Genomic DNA, 20,968 nt, shown 5'->3' with positions numbered 1-20,968 from the left:
CTGCACAGGGGGAATCTCGATCCGTCTCCGCTGCGGTCTCCCATTCTCCTCCAGCCGCAGTGGAGTCTGCTCAGCAGGGACTTCGATCCCAGCGTCTCGCTCAGTCTGACTCTGTGCGAAGAGTTGCTGCTGCTTCTCCAGTCTCTGCCATTAAAGTCAGTGCTGGTCAGCAGCGAGCGGACTTCTCTGGGACTAAGTCCTTGTCTGCACGTACTGAGCATGCCCAGGGTAAGATCTCCCGTTGGAGATCGAGGGTCATGTGCTCAGGCTCTGCAGCACATTCCATTGGTCCTCTTGGCAGGTCTTGGAAGGGCAAAAGTGCTGTAGCCACTTCCTGTGCTGCAACTATATAAACTGCGCATGACCGCACGGCCATGCACTAGTATTGTCTCATAATGTTATATGTGTGTGTGTAGATGAATGTATGTCGATGGATGAAAGCTCCTAAATATCCCTCCCTAGAGTTGTTGTCTGCTCGCGGATGTTGGTAGCTATCTAGCGCCCGACTAATCATCTGCACGATACACACATTACAGCGTCCTCTTGCTGTGTCCGCCTGTACAGCGCCGTGCGCTTGCCTTGCGCTTTCCATATCCAAGCCAGTGTGGTTGGTGGCGACCGTCAGTGCGGCATTGCTCGCACTCCTGTGCATTTATATATTTATACTTAGTTTCCTTACACACCCAGTTGTGGTGTAGTGCCAGCGAGGGTCTAATCGGACTTCAATCCCAGTTGGGGTTAAGTACGCTGACTACTCGCTAGTGCTTTAGGTGCGGTACCGCGATCCTGTGACGCAACAGGATTGCTCCCTTCACGCTGGGTGAGGTTGAACCCACGTGTATATACTTTAGTGTACCGCCATATAGTCTGTATTTACTAGCAGCAGGTTTTCACCTGCACGGTGGACCCCGGACTGCGAACGCATCTATATCACCTTTCTTGGTGCGTTCCGCCAGTCCTAACAGAATACTAGCGCCAGGGTCTGGCTAGTAAATGATGGACGATCAGCGTTCACAGCGGTACATCCAGCAGCTGGAGGGAAGGTTGGCGGCTCTTGAGCGTTCAACTTCAGCTGTGGATGTCACTGCAGTCCCTGTTCAGGCTGCTAGTGTTGCTGCAGCCACCTTGTCCACTGCCGCTCCTGTCCCGACTCTAACTCGCCTCCCGCTTCCAGAGAAATTCTCTGGTGACAGTAAGTCTTGTAGGGGTTTCGTGAGTCAGTGCTCTATCCATCTCGAGCTTCTGGCCTCTCGTTTCCCTACAGAGCGGGCTAAGGTGGGATTTATAGTGTCTCTTCTATCGGACAGAGCGTTGCAGTGGGCTACGCCGCTATGGGAGCGTAGCGATCATGTGGTGCAGAGTGCTCCGTTGTTTCTGAGCACTCTGAAACAGGTCTTTTTAGGACCTCGTGTCACCCATGATACGGCGCTCCAATTGTTGGCATTGACTCCGGGCTCGTCCTTGGTCAGTCATTTTGCCGTCCACTTCCGCACCTTAGCATCTGAGCTGGAGTGGTCGGATAAAGCCCTCATTCCAATATTTTGGAGGGGGCTGGCTGACCACGTTAAGGACGCCCTGGCCACTAGGGAGATTCCCGCCACACTGGAGGAATTAATTACTCTATCCACTCGTATTGATCTCCGTTTTCACGAGCTGAGGTTAGAGCGAGCCCAGTGTAGGCAGAGGTTTCGGCTGGCTCCCACCTTCGCCAAACCTTTGGAATCTCCAGACCAGGCTCCTGAGCCCCATGAGCCTGTGGTAGAGTCTCGAGCAGGATCTAAGTCCCGGACCGCTCGTGCACTCCAGATTTGTCATCTTTGCCAACAGTCTGGACATCTTGCCTCCAGATGTCTCCAGCGGTCGAGGAAACGTCAGCGTCTAGTGGTAGTTGGTGGAGGTGCACTAGACACGGCGACGTTTGCCTCCAAATTGTCCTTTAAGGGGACAATAACATTGGGCTCATCCTCTCACTCGGTGGAACTCTGCGTGGATTCTGGGGCGGAGGGCAATTTTATGTCTTCAGCCTTCGCCCAACGTCACGCAATTCCTCTGGTCATGCTATCTCAACCAGTAACGGTACGAGTGGTGAATGGGTCGACACTGCCCACACAGATTACACATCAAACTATCCCTTTTACTCTGTCCATGTCACCATCTCATCAGGAGATTATATCTCTACTCGTCATTCCTGAGGGAATTGATGAGGTTCTCTTGGGGATACCTTGGTTACGGTACCACTCTCCTCACATCGAGTGGTCCTCAGGCAGAATTTTGGGATGGGGTGAATCTTGTGGGAACAGGTGTCATCGAGAGTGCGTTCAGGTTACTACTACAGAGGTACCCGCAGATCTCTCCTCTCTCCCCAAGCAATATTGGTCTTATGCAGACGTATTCTCCAAAAAGGCAGCGTAGACTCTTCCGCCCCATCACCCCTATGACTGTCCTATTGATCTCTTGCATGGTGCTGAGCCTCCCCGGGGTCGAGTCTATCCATTATCTCTCCCGGAAACGGAGGCAATGTCTCAGTACATACAAGAGAATCTGGCAAGAGGGTTCATCAGGAAGTCAGTGTCACCTGCTGGGGCAGGGTTCTTTTTCGTGCAGAAGAAGAATGGAGAACTACGTCCATGCATAGACTACAGGGGTCTTAATGCTATCACAGTTAAGAACAAGTACCCTTTGCCGTTGATATCTGAGCTTTTCGATAGGCTTCGGGGAGCTAGAGTGTTTACTAAACTAGATCTGCGGGGTGCTTATAACCTGATTCGCATCCGTGAGGGGGACGAGTGGAAAACGGCATTTAACACCAGAGATGGGCACTATGAGTATCTGGTGATGCCCTTCGGGCTCTGTAATGCACCTGCCGTTTTCCAAGACTTTGTCAACGACATCTTCCGGGATATGCTTTCCAACTCGGTTGTAGTCTATCTGGATGATATTCTCATCTTTTCTCCAGATATTGACTCCCACCGGAGAGATGTTGGCAGAGTCTTCGACCTCCTACGGGCAAACTCTCTTTATCCAAAATTGGAGAAGTGTGTGTTTGAGCAGGAGTCCTTACCTTTCCTGGGCTATATCATCTCCGCCCAGGGATTGGCTATGGATCCTGCCAAACTACAGGCTGTGATGGACTGGCAAGAGCCCCATTCTCTTAAAGCGGTGCAGCGCTTTATGGGGTTCATAAACTATTACCGCCAGTTCATTCCCCACTTCTCAACTCTGGTAGCTCCCTTGGTAGCCCTCACCAAGAAGGGAGCGAATCCCAAATTGTGGTCGGAAGAGGTCTCCAAGGCCTTCACTTCTATTAAGTCCCACTTTGCTAGCGCTCCCATCTTACATAGTCCCGATGTGGATAAGCCATTCCTACTGGAGGTGGATGCCTCGTCCGTTGGTGCTGGAGCAGTCCTCTACCAAAAGGATGCTCAAGGTCGGAAGCATCCATGCTTCTTCTTCTCCAAGACCTTCACGCCAGCGGAGAGGAACTACTCCATCGGGGACAGGGAGTTGCTAGCAATGAAGTTGGCCTTTTCGGAGTGGAGACACCTTCTGGAAGGTGCGCGGTTTCCCTTCCAAGTTTACACGGACCACAAAAATTTGGTCTATTTGCAGACAGCCCAGCGGCTAGATTCTCGCCAGGCCAGATGGTCCCTGTTCTTCTCCCAGTTCCACTTTTCCCTTCATTATCTCGCCGGGGAGAAGAATATCCGTGCTGACGCTCTCTCTCGCTCCCTTATGTCAACTGAGGAGGAGGAAGAGGAGCCTCGGCTTATTGTCCCTTCCGAGAGCCTGAGAACCGTGGCGCCGGTTTCGCTAGAGTCTGTGCCTCCGGGCAAGACTTTTGTGCCCATTAATTTGCGACCGGAGGTTCTCTCTTAGGCTCATTCGTCCAGGGTGGGTGGACACTTTGGGACAAAGAGGACATCTGAGCTACTGGCGAGGACGTACTGGTGGCCGCATATGGTCCGGGATGTCAGGGATTAAGTTCTGGCGTGTGTCTCCTGCGCCAAAAATAAATCTCCGCGTCAAAGGCCAGCTGGTTTGCTCTATCCCTTGCCGTTGGCAGATAGGCCCTGGGAGATGGTCGGGATGGACTTTGTTGTGCTGTACCATCATTTGGGTCATCACCGATCATTTCTCAAAAATGGTGCATTTGGTGCCGCTGCCGCGGTTACCTTCTGCACGGGCCTTGGCAGCGTTGTTCATTAGACATATCTTCCGCCTGCATGGTATGCCAGACAAAATTGTCAGTGACCGGGGTCCCCAGTTTGCGTCTCGGTTCTGGAGAGAGCTCTGTCGTCTTCTCAGTATTGAGTTGAATCTCTCTTCCGCTTATCATCCCGAGACGAATGGGTTGGTAGAGAGGGCCAACCAGGCCTTTGTCACATACCTGCGACATTTTGTTTCAGCCAGGCAGGATGACTGGGCATCCTTGCTATCATGGGCAGAGTTTGCACTGAACAACGCCGTAGCCGACTCCACTGGACAAACCCCATTCCTCCTCAACTATGGTCAGCATCCACGGGTACCTGTGCCTATGCCCGTGTCTTCCGCCGACTCCAGGGTGGCAGACTGAGCTGTGGAGGCACGGGATATTTGGGACCGCACTCAGGATGCCATTCGGGCCTCTAAGGAGAGAATGAGGTCCTCCGCCGATGCTCATCGGTGCCCCACTCCGACCTTTGCTCCTGGCGACTTGGTGTGGCTCTCCGCCCGTAACATCAGGCTGCGAGTTGAGTCCACTAAATTTGCTCCTCGCTACTTGGGCCCATTCAAGGTCCTCGAGCAGGTTAATCCTGTGGTCTATCGTTTGGCCCTTCCGCCACGCCTGGGTATCACCGACACCTTTCATGTGTTCCTCTTGAAACCTGTGTATATGTCCCGGTTTTCCGAGTCATCTGCTTGGACATCGGGTTCGTCTATGGACGATTATGAGGTGAACGCTATTTTGGGGTGCAAGGTGGTGCGTGGTAAAAAAATTTATTTGGTAGACTGGAAGGGTTATGGCCCCGAGGACAGGTCCTGGGAGCCTGTTGAGCACATTCGGGCTCTGCAGCTCATTGCTGCCTTCGAACGTAGCGAGGGCCAAGGAGGGGGGCCCTATGAGGGGGGTAATGTTAGGAGTCGAGTTTCCTCTGCTGCACAGGGGGAATCTCGATCCGTCTCCGCTGCGGTCTCCCATTCTCCTCCAGCCGCAGTGGAGTCTGCTCAGCAGGGACGTCGATCCCAGCGTCTCGCTCAGTCTGACTCTGTGCGAAGAGTTGCTGCTGCTTCTCCAGTCTCTGCCATTAAAGTCAGTGCTGGTCAGCAGCGAGCGGACTTCTCTGGGACTAAGTCCTTGTCTGCACGTACTGAACATGCCCAGGGTAAGATCTCCCGTTGGAGATCGAGGGTCATGTGCTCAGGCTCTGCAGCACATTCCATTGGTCCTCTTGGCAGGTCTTGGAAGGGCAAAAGTGCTGTAGCCACTTCCTGTGCTGCAACTATATAAACTGCGCATGACCGCACGGCCATGCGCTAGTATTGTCTCATAATGTTATATGTGTGTGTGTAGATGAATGTATGTCGATGGATGAAAGCTCCTAAATATCCCTCCCTAGAGTTGTTGTCTGCTCGCGGATGTTGGTAGCTATCTAGCGCCCGACTAATCATCTGCACGATACACACATTACAGCGTCCTCTTGCTGTGTCCGCCTGTACAGCGCCGTGCGCTTGCCTTGCGCTTTCCATACCCAAGCCAGTGTGGTTGGTGGCGTCCGTCAGTGCGGCATTGCTCGCACTCCTGTGCATTTATATATTTATACTTAGTTTCCTTACACACACAGTTGTGGTGTAGTGCCAGTGAGGGTCTAATCGGACTTCAATCCCAGTTGGGGTTAAGTACGCTGTCTACTCGCTCGCGCTTTAGGTGCGGTACCGCGATCCTGAGACGCAACAGGATTGCTCCCTTCACGCTGGGTGAGGTTGAACCCACGTGTATATACTTTAGTGTACCGCCATATAGTCTGTATTTACTAGCAGCAGGTTTTCACCTGCACGGTGGACCCCGGACTGCGAACGCATCTATATCACCTTTCTTGGTGCGTTCCGCCAGTCCTAACAATATCTTTGTTTCCTCCTTATCCTGCCCATTGCCCAGCCACTGCTAGATGAGTCTGCTGGTACATTGACCCAGACCACTACATTCCCCTTGCACTCTACACAGCCAGAATCTGACCCTGATGAAAGTCAGGTTCCCCTTCCCACATACTATACCACCTTACACGGGGATAAAGAGGAAGGTGCAGATGAATGTGCAGGTTTCTTCATCAGATGGGGATGCATACTCGTTGGCACTGGCACAGGGCACTTCATGGTACACAAAAGTGTCTCTGGCAGTGGGAGGCGCCGCCCGCCGTCAAACACACTGCCGTACTATGAGGGGCCCTGTGCCAGTGCCAACTAGTGCCCCCCCCTGCTTGCTCAGGATCACAGCACTTGCAAAGTTGAAATACTTACCTCTCCCTGCTCCACCGCTGTGATGTATTCCGCGTTTCCTGGGCCCATGAAAATCTTGAGCCAGCCCTATCCCCCACACAACTTTAGTCAAATGACCCCCTGTTTTCAATGCCTAACTATTATTATATAGTAATTTAAGATTGACAATCTTAAGAAATGGGCACTTTAGGTGTTTTCCTGTCCTCCACTCACTGCCGACTTTGATTCCCTATTGACTTACATTGGGTTCCGTGTTTTGGTCGGCCCCCGACTTTTCGCAATAATCGGCCGATTTCACCCGACCCGACTTTTGACAAAGTTGGGTTTCGCAAAACCCGATTCGATCCTAAAAAAGTAAAAGTCGCTCAACTCTAATGGGTGGTGGTGCACTGTTTCAGCAAGTTTAGCTAACTTGTTTATATCTTGAATAGTTAAGTTACATGGTGTTCCTAAAAATATTTCTGATAGCAGGGTTCAGTTTATGGCTAGCTTTTGGCATACATTTTGCTTCCGATTAGGAAATGAGCTTTAATTCTCCTCAGGTCATCATTTTCAGACTAATGTTCAGATGGAGAGAATGAACCAAAAACTAGAACAATGCAGTGGATTTTCTAAATTTTTCTGGTTTTCAGTCTGCTGTCCCAGAGGAGGAAAGATATTCTTCTCATTTGATTAAAGTATGGAGAGAAGTTGATAACTTGAGATTGGACCAAGAGAACTGCGAGTTGCAGATGTAAGAGGGCCCCTGTCTTTACTGTGCAAGATTTTGTTTGACCATCCTCAAAAAAATCTTCACCTTAAAGTTCCATCAAGAAAATTTAGTACTAAATTTATTGGTTTGTATAAGGTAACTAATACTGTGACTGTCAAGCTCCAACTCCCTGTTGCTTAGAAGATGTTACGGCTAGCGACCGCAGATGCGGCACAGCCTCCGCCTCCACATCATCAGACCAAGACGACGTGGGATGAGTTTCCCAGGTGGGAATGGAATGTAGACCCACTGGACCACAGAAGGGAACTTGGACCTACCCAGACTATGGAAGGGCAGCGAGCAGGGTCTGTGGCAGCTGAGCTTGTGGACAAGATGGTGACATGCAGAACAAGATAACACCGCACAACTTCAGGTATGAAGAAAGATAAAGTTTACTCAAATGAAATCACAGTGCATAAACATAATATAGCTATGCCAGGCTCCTGATTCTGCACATCAAAAAAGGGTACACGTCTCTGGGAAACAGATGAAGGGAGGAGGACATCACGGGTTGATGCAGTCCAGGGTTATCTGGCACAGGTAGACTAGGATGGCCTCTCTCTCAGGCCTTAGGTGTAGCACAGGCTCAGCAGGAGAACATCAGACATCGACCTGGGAGAGACTTCAGACGATGGCAGGTGTCAACACAGGTTGATGCAGTCCAGGGTCATCTAGCACGGGCATACCAGGATGGCCTCTCTCTCAGGCCTCAGGTGTAGCACAAGCTCAGCAGGAGAACATCCGACACCGACCCAGAACAGACATCATCACAGGGTGGACCCCGGGGAACCAGCAAAACATTGTGACACAGGCTGGACATCAGGACACAAGCTGGACATCAGAACACAGTCTGGACATCAAACCATCAGGACACAGGCTGGACATCAGGACACAGGCTTGACATCAGGACATCAGGACACAGGCTGGACATCAGGACTCGGGCTGGACATCAGGACACAGGCGTGGCAGCCCAGGTCATTGGTTACATCAGGACATCAGGACACCGGAAAGACATCTGGGACACAGGCATGGCAGCCCAGGTCATCAGTTGGATGGCACAGGTCCAGGAATACTGGCATGACAGCTCAGGTCAATGGCTGAGACACAAATGGCACAAGACCAGGCAGTGGTAAATGCTCAGCAAAAACACCAGACTCCATCTTTAAAAGACGAACCCAGGTTAGCTCACAGTCACTGGATACAGGGTTCCAGACACAAAGGGACACTTAAGAAACATAACACAGAGGACACAGTTCATACAGGGTCAGGTATAGGGATGGATGCAGGATCAAGGGTTCAGGCCTGAGAATGCAGCCCTCAGGTAGGAGGGAACACAAAACACAACAGTAACAGGCCTGGATATGCAGCCTCCAGGAAAGGCAGGTCTGGGTACTCAGCCCCCAGAGCAGGTGGAAAATAAAGGACGCAAACAGAAACAGATCTGGGTACTCAGCCCTCAGAGCAGGCAGAAGAACTGGCATCAGCTTTCCTAGAACTGCACGTAGGCAGAACAGGAGCTGAACACCAAACACACAAGGCAAGACTCATAAACTTGATAAGAAACTCTGGCAACGCCCAACAGAAAAAAGGGAGTTTATATAGCAGCTGCTCCTCAGCAATAGGCTTGGAAAAGCAACTCAGATGCACACACAAACCATAATAAAAGCAAGGAACGTGTGACCGCACGCACCCTAAGCACAAACGGAAACCATTACAGCACAGTCAGCACAGGCACTGATGCTTAGGGCATCTGGTAGTGGCTGCAAGCCTGGACACACGAGGAAAGTCATGCAACAGCTGCAGAGGACCTTGAAACCCTCGGATAGCTTCCATAGTGGCAGCTGGGGACCACACATGTGGATGGTCATGCAGCAGAGCGAAGACCTCACAACACATGTACAGCTACGCAGCAAAGCAGGGAACTGAGCAGCATCCATAGAGGTAACAGGCAACAGTATCTCTGCTAGTTAGGGGGAGAGGAGCAAAGGGTTAAAGCAGAGACATGTAGAGTAACGCCGACGAAACAAGGTACAAACCCACCGGCGTTACAGAAGATTAATAATTCCTTCTATTCTTCTCTTCTTAAAAAGTCTAAGGGGACACTGGGTCCTCAAGAAGTCATTGAAGTTGACTTGGGGGAGGAGAAGCATTATAGGTGTAGCGAGTTTTGGGTTCCCGATGTTTCAGACATCGACTGCAATATTTTATTAAATGGAAGATTTTTGATCTAGAGGATAATTACTGGGTCAATTCAGAAGATTTGCATGCGAATCACCTAGTAAGGGAATTCTGTCAGTGGCATCAACAGTTGGGGATCTCAATGGGTCCAGTGGCCCCTCATAGAAGGGTGAGTACTGTCATGCATTTGGGTTCGAACTATTGCGCCTGTGCTTTGTGGTCAGTTTCTCTGTCCACTGAGCAACAGGAGATACACTTTTTTCTGAGTGTTCAGTTTCTGTTATCCTTGATTCAATCTTTTTAGGGTAACAGATGTTTTCATTTACTCATTTGTCTGCTCTATCACGTTAACGGGGCAGATTTATATATTTTCTCCCCACTGGTATTTCCTGCTGGTGATAATGTAATTCGGATGTCCAGCCATACTGCTCTAGTTTAAGCCAGTCAGTGAAAGACCAGCTAGGGTTTATATATTTGCTGTTTATGTTTTTTACTCTGCACCTATCTTTTATTTCTTTTCGGAAGCTGGCAGCATATTTTCTAGCAGTGTGTACTTAATACTTTACTTTGTACATCGAGGTTTGTTTTACTCACACTCGGATTTCTTTTTATTTCAGCATGCTTCTCCTTCTATATATAGGTAATTTGCACTCTGCTCTGCCCTTCTGTTCCTTAGGAGGAACGTGAAGCACTCGAAGGTCCGATTTGCCATTGTCTAGTCTTTGGTTAGGGCTATTTTACCTCATGCAGGAACCACTAGGGACTGCAGGGTCAAGATTTCTAGTCTGTACAGGAAACGGTAGGGTCACTTGCAGTTTTTATTGTGTTACCTATTTTCCCAAGTGAGTTGCTACACTATCATAACACTAATGCCATGTTAAACAAACTCTATTCTGCTAGTTTGGACTGCACTTTGACAGCACCAGATGAGCTGACCATGGCCCTCTTGAGGAGAAGAAGGTGAGAGCTGGAAGAGGGAGAACATGTTGCATCTCTATCCATCCATATCTATTCTGCCTGTTGTCCTAGGGAGCCAAAGAACTCGGCAGACAACAGAGGATAAGGTCTCGTTTCAGTTCCACCAACAGGGTAGAAGTTTGCAGTGTGGGCAGGAGAGAGTTGAGCCAAAATCCCAAGGAGCCCGCATAAGAGATGCAGCTTGAGGGCCTTCCAGCAAGTCAGCAATAGTACCACGCACTGGCTAGAGACTCGCCATCTCCTGGTCACGCAGCCGTTGGCTATGTGAACACAACTCTGCAGCGTTACAGCGACCATCTTCAGGCCAGTAAGTCCTAAGCTCAGGCCCACCACAGGGACCATGGTGAGGGGGTACACAAACACACATTTAATTTGGCATCAATGTCAGGCAGACAGCTACAAGCACTTGATAGCACCAGTTAGGGTTGAGCGACCTTGACTTTTTTAGGGTCGAGTCGGGTGTTAGGGCTAGCGGAACGCACCAAATAATAAGACAGATAGTGTATGGTGCGTTCGCAGCCCGGGGTCCACCGTGCAGAGATGGAACCTGCTGCTAAGTAATGACGGACTATATGGCGGTACTCATAAGTATACACGCGTGGGTTAAACTTCACCCAGCGTGAAGGAAGCGATCCTGTTGCGTCACAGGATCGTGGTACCGCACATAGAAGGCGAGCAAGTAGTCAGCGAACTCAACCCCAACTAGGATTGAAGTCCGATTAGACCCTTGCTGGCACAACACCGCAACTGGGTGTGTAAGGAAACTGAATAACAATATTAGGGCACAAGAGTGCATGAGGCGCCGCACTGACGAATGCCACTAACCACCCAGGCTTGGGTAAGAGAAAGCACAGAGGAAGTGCACGGCGCCGTACTGGCTGTCACAGCAACTGGACGCTGTAACGTGTAATTAGTGCTGTAGGATAAGTCGGGCGCTAGATAGCAACCATACACCTTCCGCGAACAGACATTCAATAGGGAAGGGGTATCCAAGGACGACTTGCACTCACAACAAACACACGTAAGCAAATGTACACTAGCGCATGGCCGTGCGGTCATGCGCAGTTTATATAGTTGCAGCACAGGAAGTGGCCACGGAAACTTTGCCCTTCCAAGACCTGCCAAGAGGACCAATGGAATGTGCTGCAGAGCCTGAGCACATGACCCTCGATCTCCAACGGGAGATCTTGCCCTGGGCATGCTCAGTGTGTGCAGACAAGGACGTAGTCCCAGAGAAGTCCGCTCGCTGCTGACCAGCACTGGCTTTAATGGCAGAAGCTGAAGAAGCAGCAGTAACTCTCTGTACAGAGTGAGGCCGGCTTCACACTTGCGAGTTTTACGGACGTAAGAGCGCAGAAACTACGTCCGTAAAACTCGCAAAAAATACGGCACAATTATTCTCTATGCCCCTGCTCCTATCTGCCGTATTTTACTGATCAGTATTATACGGCTTTCTACGGCCGTACAAAATCGCAGCATGCTGCGTTTGTCACCGTACTGCGCAAGAAATACGCCAATGAAAGTCTATGGAAGCGTGAAAAATACGGATTTCACACGGACAAGCAGTGTGACTTGCGAGAAATACGCAGCGCTGTTAGAGAGAAAAGCCGGTAATTCAGTGCGGTGTACAGTAAAATCACACTGACAGCTTACAGTAGAATAGGTAGAATAAATGTGTACACATAGAATAGGTATATATATATATATATGTCAGTGAGACACAAATATGTATATATATTAATATTTTTTCCAGCGCTATACAGCTTGAAAGCCGGTAATTCAATTACCGGCTTTTTCTTTCTCCTTCCTAAAACCCGACATGATTTGAGACATGGTTTACATACAGTAAACCATGTCTTCTCTCCATTTTTTTTGCAGATTCCACACTACTAATGTCAGTAGTGTGTATCTGCAAAATTTGGCCGTTCTAGCTCTTAAAATAAAGGGTTAAATGGCGGAAAAAATTGGCGTGGGCTCCCGCGCAATTTTCTCCGCCAGAGTAGTAAAGCCAGTGACTGAGGGCAGATATTAATAGCCTGGAGCTTTCCTAGAAAGCTCCCAGGCATTCTAGGCAAGTTCCCACGATCTATAAACAGCCAGCAGAGGGCGCCTCACCGCAAATGAAGCTAAATATAGCTCATTGATCTATATTTAGACTCATTCCCTGGGGTTTTGCAACGAGGAGCAGCCTGCATTAGCAAAGCTCCTTGCTGCAAAATGTTTTAACCCCTTCAGAAGGATTTACATCGTTGTACGTTACAGATCTGCGGAGGGTAAGTATATTGTTGGTTTATTATGTTTTTTCTTTCACAGAACGAGGGTCTTCAGTGACTGGATTGGGCGTAGAATAAAATACTCCAACAACCATTGTTTTTATTTCATTAAAATAATTTTAAATAATGTGTTTGTGTTTTATTTAACCCTTTCATTCAATTGGATTAATAATGGATAGGTGTCATAACTGACGCCTCTCCATTATTAATTAGGCTTAATGTCACCTTACAATAGCAAGGTGGCATTAACCCTTCATTACCCCATATCCCACCGCTACACGGGAATGGGAAGAGAGTGGCCAAGTGCCAGAATAGGCGCATCTTCCAGATGTGCCTGTTCTGGGGTGGCTGGGGGCAGATATTTTTAGCCAGGGGGGGGCCAATAACCATGGACCCTCTCCAGGCTATTAATATCTGCCCTCAGTCACTGGCTTTACTACTCTGGCGGAGAAAATTGCGCGGGAGCCCACGCCAAATTTTTCCGCCATTTAACCCTTTATTTTAAGAGCTAGAACGGCCAAATTTTGCAGATACACACTACTGACATTAGTAGTGTGGAATCTGCAAAAAAAATGGAGAGAAGACATGGTTTACTGTATGTAAACCATGTCTCAAATCATGTCGGGTTTTAGGAAGGAGAAAGAAAAAGCCGGTAATTGAATTACTGGCTTTCAAGCTGTATAGCGCTGGAAAAAATATTAATATATATACATATATGTGTCTAATGACATATATATATATATATATATATAGACAGTATATATATATATTTTTTTCTTTTTGGGACACATGGATCATTTCTATAGCGGTATGTTGGTTTTGCAAGCCTGCGAGAAAACCACGCAGTACGGATGCCATACGGATTACATACGGAAGATGCCATGCGCAAAAAACGCTGACACACCCTGCCTACGAAGGAGCTACGGACCACTATTTTCGGGACATTTCAGCGTATTACGGCCGTAATATACGGACCGTATTTTCATACACTGAGTGTGAAGCCGGCCTGAGACTGAGCAAGACGCTGGGACTGATGTCCCTGCTGAGCAGACTCCACTGCGGCTGGATAAGAATGGAAGACCGCAGCGGAGATGGCTCGAGATTCCCCCTGTGCAGAAGCGGGAACTCGAGACCTAACATCGGGTTTCACGAAACCCGACTATCTCAAAAGTCGAGTCGAGTGAAATCGGCCGACTGTGGCGAAAAGTCGAGGATCGACCGAAACACGAAACCCTATGCAAAGTCAATGGGATTTTTTTTTTCTCTCTCTCTCTCTCTCTCTCTCCGTCCCTGAACTGAAAAGCTAGTGTTACACATTGCAAATCGCTACAGCCCAAAAGCGACAACATAGCGATGTGCGTCCACGCCCCTAAGACCTATGTCATCACTCTGCCCACGCTCCTTCATTGGCTGAAAAAATGGCACCAAGCGCGTCATACGAAACGCGACTTTGGCGCGAAAGTCGCGTACCGCATGGCCGACCCCACACAGGGATCGGGACGGGTTTCATGAAACCCGACTTTGCCAAAAGTCGGCGACTTTTGAAAATGAACGATCCGTTTCGCTCAACCCTAGCACCAGTGTTTAGCAGACTCAGTTTTTTGCAGCACTAGCACCTTATAGAGACCACAGCAGTGAAGCGCAATCTACCGGAGTCTACAAAGGTGATCCGGGGAGAAGGCCCATCGTGCTCATGTAGTTTTTAAAGTGAACACCATTGTATATAAATTGTAAAGTTAATAGTAGGCATGCAAAAATAAATTTTCTAAGAGCCTTCACTTTTCCGACCAAGCAGAAGAAACAATGTTCTTCCAGTTGAAAAGAATTGTGAAGACTGCAGCTGATCAACGACCGCTGATTGTCTGCAGAGGTCGTGTGATACTATTTATTTTAGATGACTAGTGGAAAACCAGAGCTGAAAGGGCAGAAATGGTGCTGGTGCTGAAAGCAATGGTAGATTTTACTTTTTGGAGCCATTAATCAGTGTTTGCCTTGTATTGGTTAACCCCTTTAACATCAATGTGGCTGTAATGTTAAAGGTGATACTACCTGAATCATGTATTGATCAGTCCACCAAGACAAGACAATGGTGTTTAGCTTATGGGGCACTAAAGGGGGCACAAAAGAACTAGGGAGAAGACTCTTACATTTCACAACCAAATACAGTACATGTAATATACAGTATTAATTTCAGAACATACTGTAAGAGGCAACACAATCACTTATTATGTTGAACAGCACATTTTCCACAATTCATTACTAGAAAAAAAAGTAGCTGATTTATCGTGGAACCCTTGCTTGTCAGTGGCATCAATTGCAGCAATTATATTTGAAAAGTATGAATCAGAAACTAATATGTTTCTTGAAAAATAATCCATGTATACCCCAATGGTGCCATAAATAAGCACAAAAATGAAACACAAAGTACAGAATTGAAATCAAATTAAAAGATGACCCATGGAGAGTGATTAATAGAAAATAAAATCCATAGCCTTATTATGAATAAGTACCAAATATTATATGATGGAAACCTACATATTTTCCAAAGTGAGTTGCTACACTATCATAACACTTATGCCATGCTAAACAAACTCTGTTCTGCTAGTTTGGACTGCACTTTGACAGCACCAGACGAGCTGACCATGGCCCTCTTGAGGAGAAGAAGGTGAGTGCTGGAAGAGGGAGAACATGTTGCATGTCTATCCATCCACATATATTCTGCCTTTTGTCCTAGGGAGCCTAATACCTTCGCAGATAACAGAGGATAAGGTCTTGTTTCAGTTCCACCAACAGGGTAGAAGTTTCCAGTGACAATGTGGGCAGGAGAGAGATGAGCCAAGATCCCAAGGAGCCCGCATAAGAGATGCAGCTTGAGGGCCTTCCAGCAAGTCAGCAATAGTACTGTTACTGTAAAAGTCAGAAGGACAGTAAAACCTAGGATTTACCGGTCAATCTGGACATTCACAGAGGCAGTCGGTAAAAGCTCAAAATGAAAAGTAAAATTGGACTTTTACCAGTGAAGTCTTGGTAACTGTTAACATTTCTCAACAGCGTTGGTAAAAGTCAGAAATATCTGGTGTGAAGATGGAAGATCTGACTTTAACCAAGCGCTGTTGGTAAATGAGCACATTTACCACGGCTTCTTGGTAAAAGTAGCTGAGAAGTGTGTAATAAAAAGTGTAAGCCACCGCGGGCGAGGAAATGGAGGACACAGTTCAAAGTTTTTATAAATGTAATAAGAATTTATCATTTTTTGAGAAGTATTTTGCAACATAAATGTTTTCTATTTGCATTTTCCTATTTGTCTTTGTTCATTTGCATTTTGAAGAATAAAAATATTTTTAACGATTAAGGTCTTCATCAGAGTCGGAAATTGCGTTTAGTTAACTTTTACCACCATCATCTGCTGGTCAGAGTCAGAATTCTGTGACTCAAATTTACTTTTACCAACACATGCTGGTAAATATAAAGATTTACCAATTCGCCCAGGTAAAAGTCCAAAATAGTTTGTTTATATGGAATACATCTGACTTTTACCAACGCTGTTGAGAAATGTTAACATTTACCAAAACTTCACTGGTAAAAATCCAATTTTACTTTTCATTTTGAGCATTTACTGACGGCCTCGGTAAATGTCCAGATTGACCGGTAAATCCTAGGTTTTACCGTCCTTCTGACTTTTACAGTAACAGTACCACACACTGGCTAGAGACTCGCCATCTCCTGGTCACGCAGCCGTTGGCTAGGTGAACACTAGGGTTGAGCGAAACGGGTCGTTCATTTTCAAAAGTCGCCGACTTTTGGCAAAGTCGGGTTTCATGAAACCTGATCCGACCCCTGTGCGGGGTCGGCCATGCGGTACGCGACTTTCGCGCCAAAGTCGCGTTTCAATGACGCGAAAAGCGCCATTTCTCAGCCAATGAAGGTAAACGCAGAGTGTGGGCAGCGTGATGACATAGGTCCTGGTCCCCACCATCTTAGAGAAGGGCATTGCAGTGATTGGCTTGCTGTCCGCGGCGTCACAGGGGCTATAAAGGGGCGTTCCCGCCGACCGCCATCTTACTGCTGCTGATCTGAGCATAGGGAGAGGTTGCTGCCGCTTCGTCAGAAGCAGGGATAGCAATAGGCAGGGTCCATTAACCACCAAACCGCTTGTGCTGTAGCGATTTCCACTGCCCAACACCACCTTCGGTGTGCAGGGATAGTGGAAGCTACATTTTTTTTTTTCCTCAGCGCTGTAGCTCATTGGGCTGCCCTAGAAGGCTCCCTGATAGCTGCATTGCTGTGTGTTCGCCGCTGTGCAAACCAACTGCTTTTTTCAAAGCACAAATCCTCTTGTTCCTTCCTTTCTGCACAGCTATCTTGTTTGTTTGTCCACACTTTTTATTTAATTTGTGCATCAGTCCACTCTTTATTGCTGCCTGCCATACCTGGCTGAGATTACTGCAGGGAGATAGTAATTGAAGGACAGTTCCTTTTTTTTTTTTTGTGGGAGATTAAGATTGGCATTTCTGCTAGAGTGCCATCCCTGTATGTGTCATCTCTCACTCAGTGGGCCATAGAAAGCCTATTTATTTTTTTGCTTGATTTGGGTTCTAAAATCTACCTGAAAAAATCACTACATCAATCAGTGGGAGAAAAATATTGGCCTCAGGGCTTGTGTGCCACTCCTTACTCCTGTGTTTGCCATCTCTCACTCAGTGGGCCATAGAAAGCCTATTTATTTTTTTGCTTGATTTGGGTTCCAAAATCTACCTGAAAAAATCACAACATCAATCAGTGGAAGAAAAATATTGGCCTCAGGGCTTGTGTGCCACTCCTGACTCCTGTGTGTGCCATCTCTCAGTCAGTGGGCCATAGAAAGCCTATTAATTTTTTTGCTTGATTTGGGTTCTAAATTCTACCTGAAAAAATCAATAAATCAATCAGTGGGAGATTAATATTGGCCTTTGGGCTTGTGTGCCAGTCCTAAGCGTGCCATCTCTCTCTCTCAGATAGTGGGCCATAGAAAGCCTATTTATTATTTTTTTTATTGGGTTTATAAATTTTCCCTGGAAAAAAAAAAAAAAGTGGGAGATTAATATTGGCCTCTGGGCTTGTGTGCCAGTCCTGAGCGTGCCATCTCTCTCACAAATAGTGGGCCATAGAAAGCCTATTTATTTTTTGGGTTGATTTGGGTTCTAAATTCTACCTGAAAAAAGCAATAAATCAATCAGTGGGAGATAAATATTGGCCTCTGGGCTTGTGTGCCACTCCTGACTCCTGTGTGCGTCATCTCTCACTGAGTGGGCCATAGAAAGCCTTTTTTTGTTTTATTTGTTTTCTAAATTCTCCCTGAAAAAATCATTTTATTTTATTTGGTTTCTAAATTATTCCTGAAAAAATCATTTTTTTTGTATTTTTTTTTCTAAAGTCTCCCTGAAAAAAAAAAAAAAAAATCAGTGGGAGATTAATATTGCCCTTTCTGCTTGTGTGCCAGTCTTGACTCCTGGGTGTGCCATCTCTCTCTCTCTCTCTCCAATTGTGGGCCATAGAAAGCCTATTTATTTTTTTGCTTGATTTGGGTTCCAAAATCTACCTGAAAAAATCACTAAATCAATCAGTGGGAGATAAATATTGGCCTCTGGGCTTGTGTGCCACTCCTGACTCCTGTGTGCGTCATCTCTCACTCAGTGGGCCCTAGAAAGCCTATTTTTTGTTTTATTTGTTTTCTAAATTCTCCCTGAAAAAATCATTTTATTTTATTTGGTTTCTAAATTATTCCTGAAAAAATCATTTTTTTTGTATTTTTTTTTCTAAAGTCTCCCTGAAAAAAAAAAAAAATCAAATCAGTGGGAGATTAATATTGCCCTTTCTGCTTGTGTGCCAGTCTTGACTCCTGGGTGTGCCATCTCTCTCTCTCCAATTGTGGGCCATAGAAAGCCTATTAATTTTTTTGCTTGATTTGGGTTCCAAAATCTACCTGAAAAAATCACTAAATCAATCAGTGGGAGATAAATATTGGCCTCTGGGCTTGTGTGCCACTCCTGACTCCTGTGTGCGTCCTCTCTCACTCAGTGGGCCCTACAAAGCCTTTTTTTTTTTTTTTTGTTTTCTAAATTCTCCCTGAAACAATCATTTTATTTTATTTTGTTTCTAAATTCTTCCTGAAAAATTCATTTTTTTGTATTTTTTTTTCTAAAGTCTCCCTGAAAAAAAAAAAAAAATCAAATCAGTGGGAGATTAATATTGCCCTTTCTGCTTGTGTGCCAGTCTTGACTCCTGGGTGTGCCATCTCTCTCTCTCTCTCCAATTGTGGGCCATAGAAAGCCTATTTATTTTTTTGCTTGATTTGGGTTCCAAAATCTACCTGAAAAAATCACTAAATCAATCAGTGGGAGATAAATATTGGCCTCTGGGCTTGTGTGCCACTCCTGACTCCTGTGTGCGTCCTCTCTCACTCAGTGGGCCATAGAAAGCCTACTTTTTTTTTATTTGTTTTCTAAATTCTCCCTGAAACAATCATTTCATTTTATTTGGTTTATAAATTCTTCCTTAAAAAATCATTTTTTTTAATTATTTTTTTTTTTTCTAAAGTCTCCCTGTTAAAAAAAAACAAACAAATCAGTGGGAGATTAATATTTACATTTACGCTTCAGTGACAGTCCTGCGTGTGTGGCATCTCTCTCATTTGTTGCCACCAACAACAGTGTGTAACATTGTGCCTGATTTTCGTTGTGGTCTCACCCACCTGTAAAGGGGTAGCTAAATCATACTGAAGTTATAGCTCACCGTGTAAGTTGTGTGACAGCAACAAATACCGTTAGTTTGGTAACGTTTTTAAAAAAATGAGGAAGTCTGGTGGAAGAGGTCGTGGCCGGGGGCGTTCATTGTCAGCTGGTAATGAGGGTAGTGGTAGTGGTGGAGCATCAGCTGGTCGTGGGAAAAAAAATATTGCACCTAAGTCTGGAGCTGTGGAGCCAGGTTCGTCGTCTGGCTACACAAGGCCTCGAACGCACCCTTTTCTGGGAGTAGGAAAACCGCTTTTAAAGCCGGAGCAGCAAGAGCAAGTTTTGGCTTATCTTGCTGATTCAGCCTCTAGCTCTTTTGCCTCCTCTCGTGAAACTGGTAAAAGTAAAAGCAGCGCGTCGTTAGTGGATGTTCACGGTCAGGGACAAGTCGCTTCCTTGTCCTCTTCAGCAAAAACAACAACAGAGAAGAATGCAGCAGGCGACACAACGGGTTACTCCATGGAGCTCTTTACACATACCGTCCCTGGCTTAGAAAGTGAAGCAGTTAACAGTCCATGCCCATTACAAGTTGAATCTGACATGGAGTGCACTGATGCACAGCCACAGCCAGACTACTATGCTGGTCCTTTGACTCAGACCACAACATTGCCCTCGCAGGATCAAGAATCAGACCCTGATGAGACTATGTTGCCCCATCACGAACGCTATACCACCGACCGACATGGTGACACAGACGAAGTTGCACACGAGCTACAAGAAGAGGTAATAGATGACCCAGTTCTTGACCCCGATTGGCAGCCATTGGGGGAACAGGGTGCAGGCGGCAGCAGTTCTGAAGCGGAGGAGGAGGGGCCGCAGCAGTCATCAACATCGCAACAGGTTCCATCTGCCGGGCCCGTATCTTGCCCAAAACGCGTGGCAAAGTCAAAACCTGTTGGAGGACAGCGTGGCCATCCGGTTAAAGCTCAGTCTGCAATGCCTGAAAAGGTATCCGATGCTAGAAAGAGTGCAGTCTGGCATTTTTTTAAACAACATCCAATTGATCAGCGCAAAGTCATCTGTTAAAAATGTTCAACTACCTTAAGCAGAGGGCAGAATCTGAAAAGTCTCAATACAAGTTGCATGCATAGACATTTAACCACCATGCATTTGCAAGCTTGGACTAACTACCAAACGTCCCTTAAGGTTGTAGCACCCTCGGCCAATGAAGCTAGTCATCATCGCAACATCCCTTCCGGCAGTGTAGGGCCACCATTTTCTGCACCACCTGCAGTATCTGTGCAGGTTTCTTTGCCAGGCCAAAGCAGTCAGGGTCAGGGAATCACCAGTTTCGTAGTAGGAAACACTGCATCTAGGGCACCGGCGACAACAATACCATCTCCCACCGTCTCTCAGTCTGCCATGTCCACCGGCACCCCCGCTAGTTCCACGATCTCCAGCTCTCCAGTCCAGCTCACCCTACATGAGACTATGGTTAGAAAAAGGAAGTACTTAGCCTCGCATCCGCGTACACAGGGTTTGAAAGCCCACATAGCTAGACTAATCTCGTTAGAGATGATGCCCTACCGTTTAGTTGAAAGCGA

Source organism: Ranitomeya imitator, chromosome 4 (genome assembly GCF_032444005.1).
Source record: "Ranitomeya imitator isolate aRanImi1 chromosome 4, aRanImi1.pri, whole genome shotgun sequence".
NCBI classification, from domain to species: Eukaryota; Metazoa; Chordata; class Amphibia; order Anura; family Dendrobatidae; genus Ranitomeya; species Ranitomeya imitator.
Note: the sequence above shows the minus strand (reverse complement) of the source record.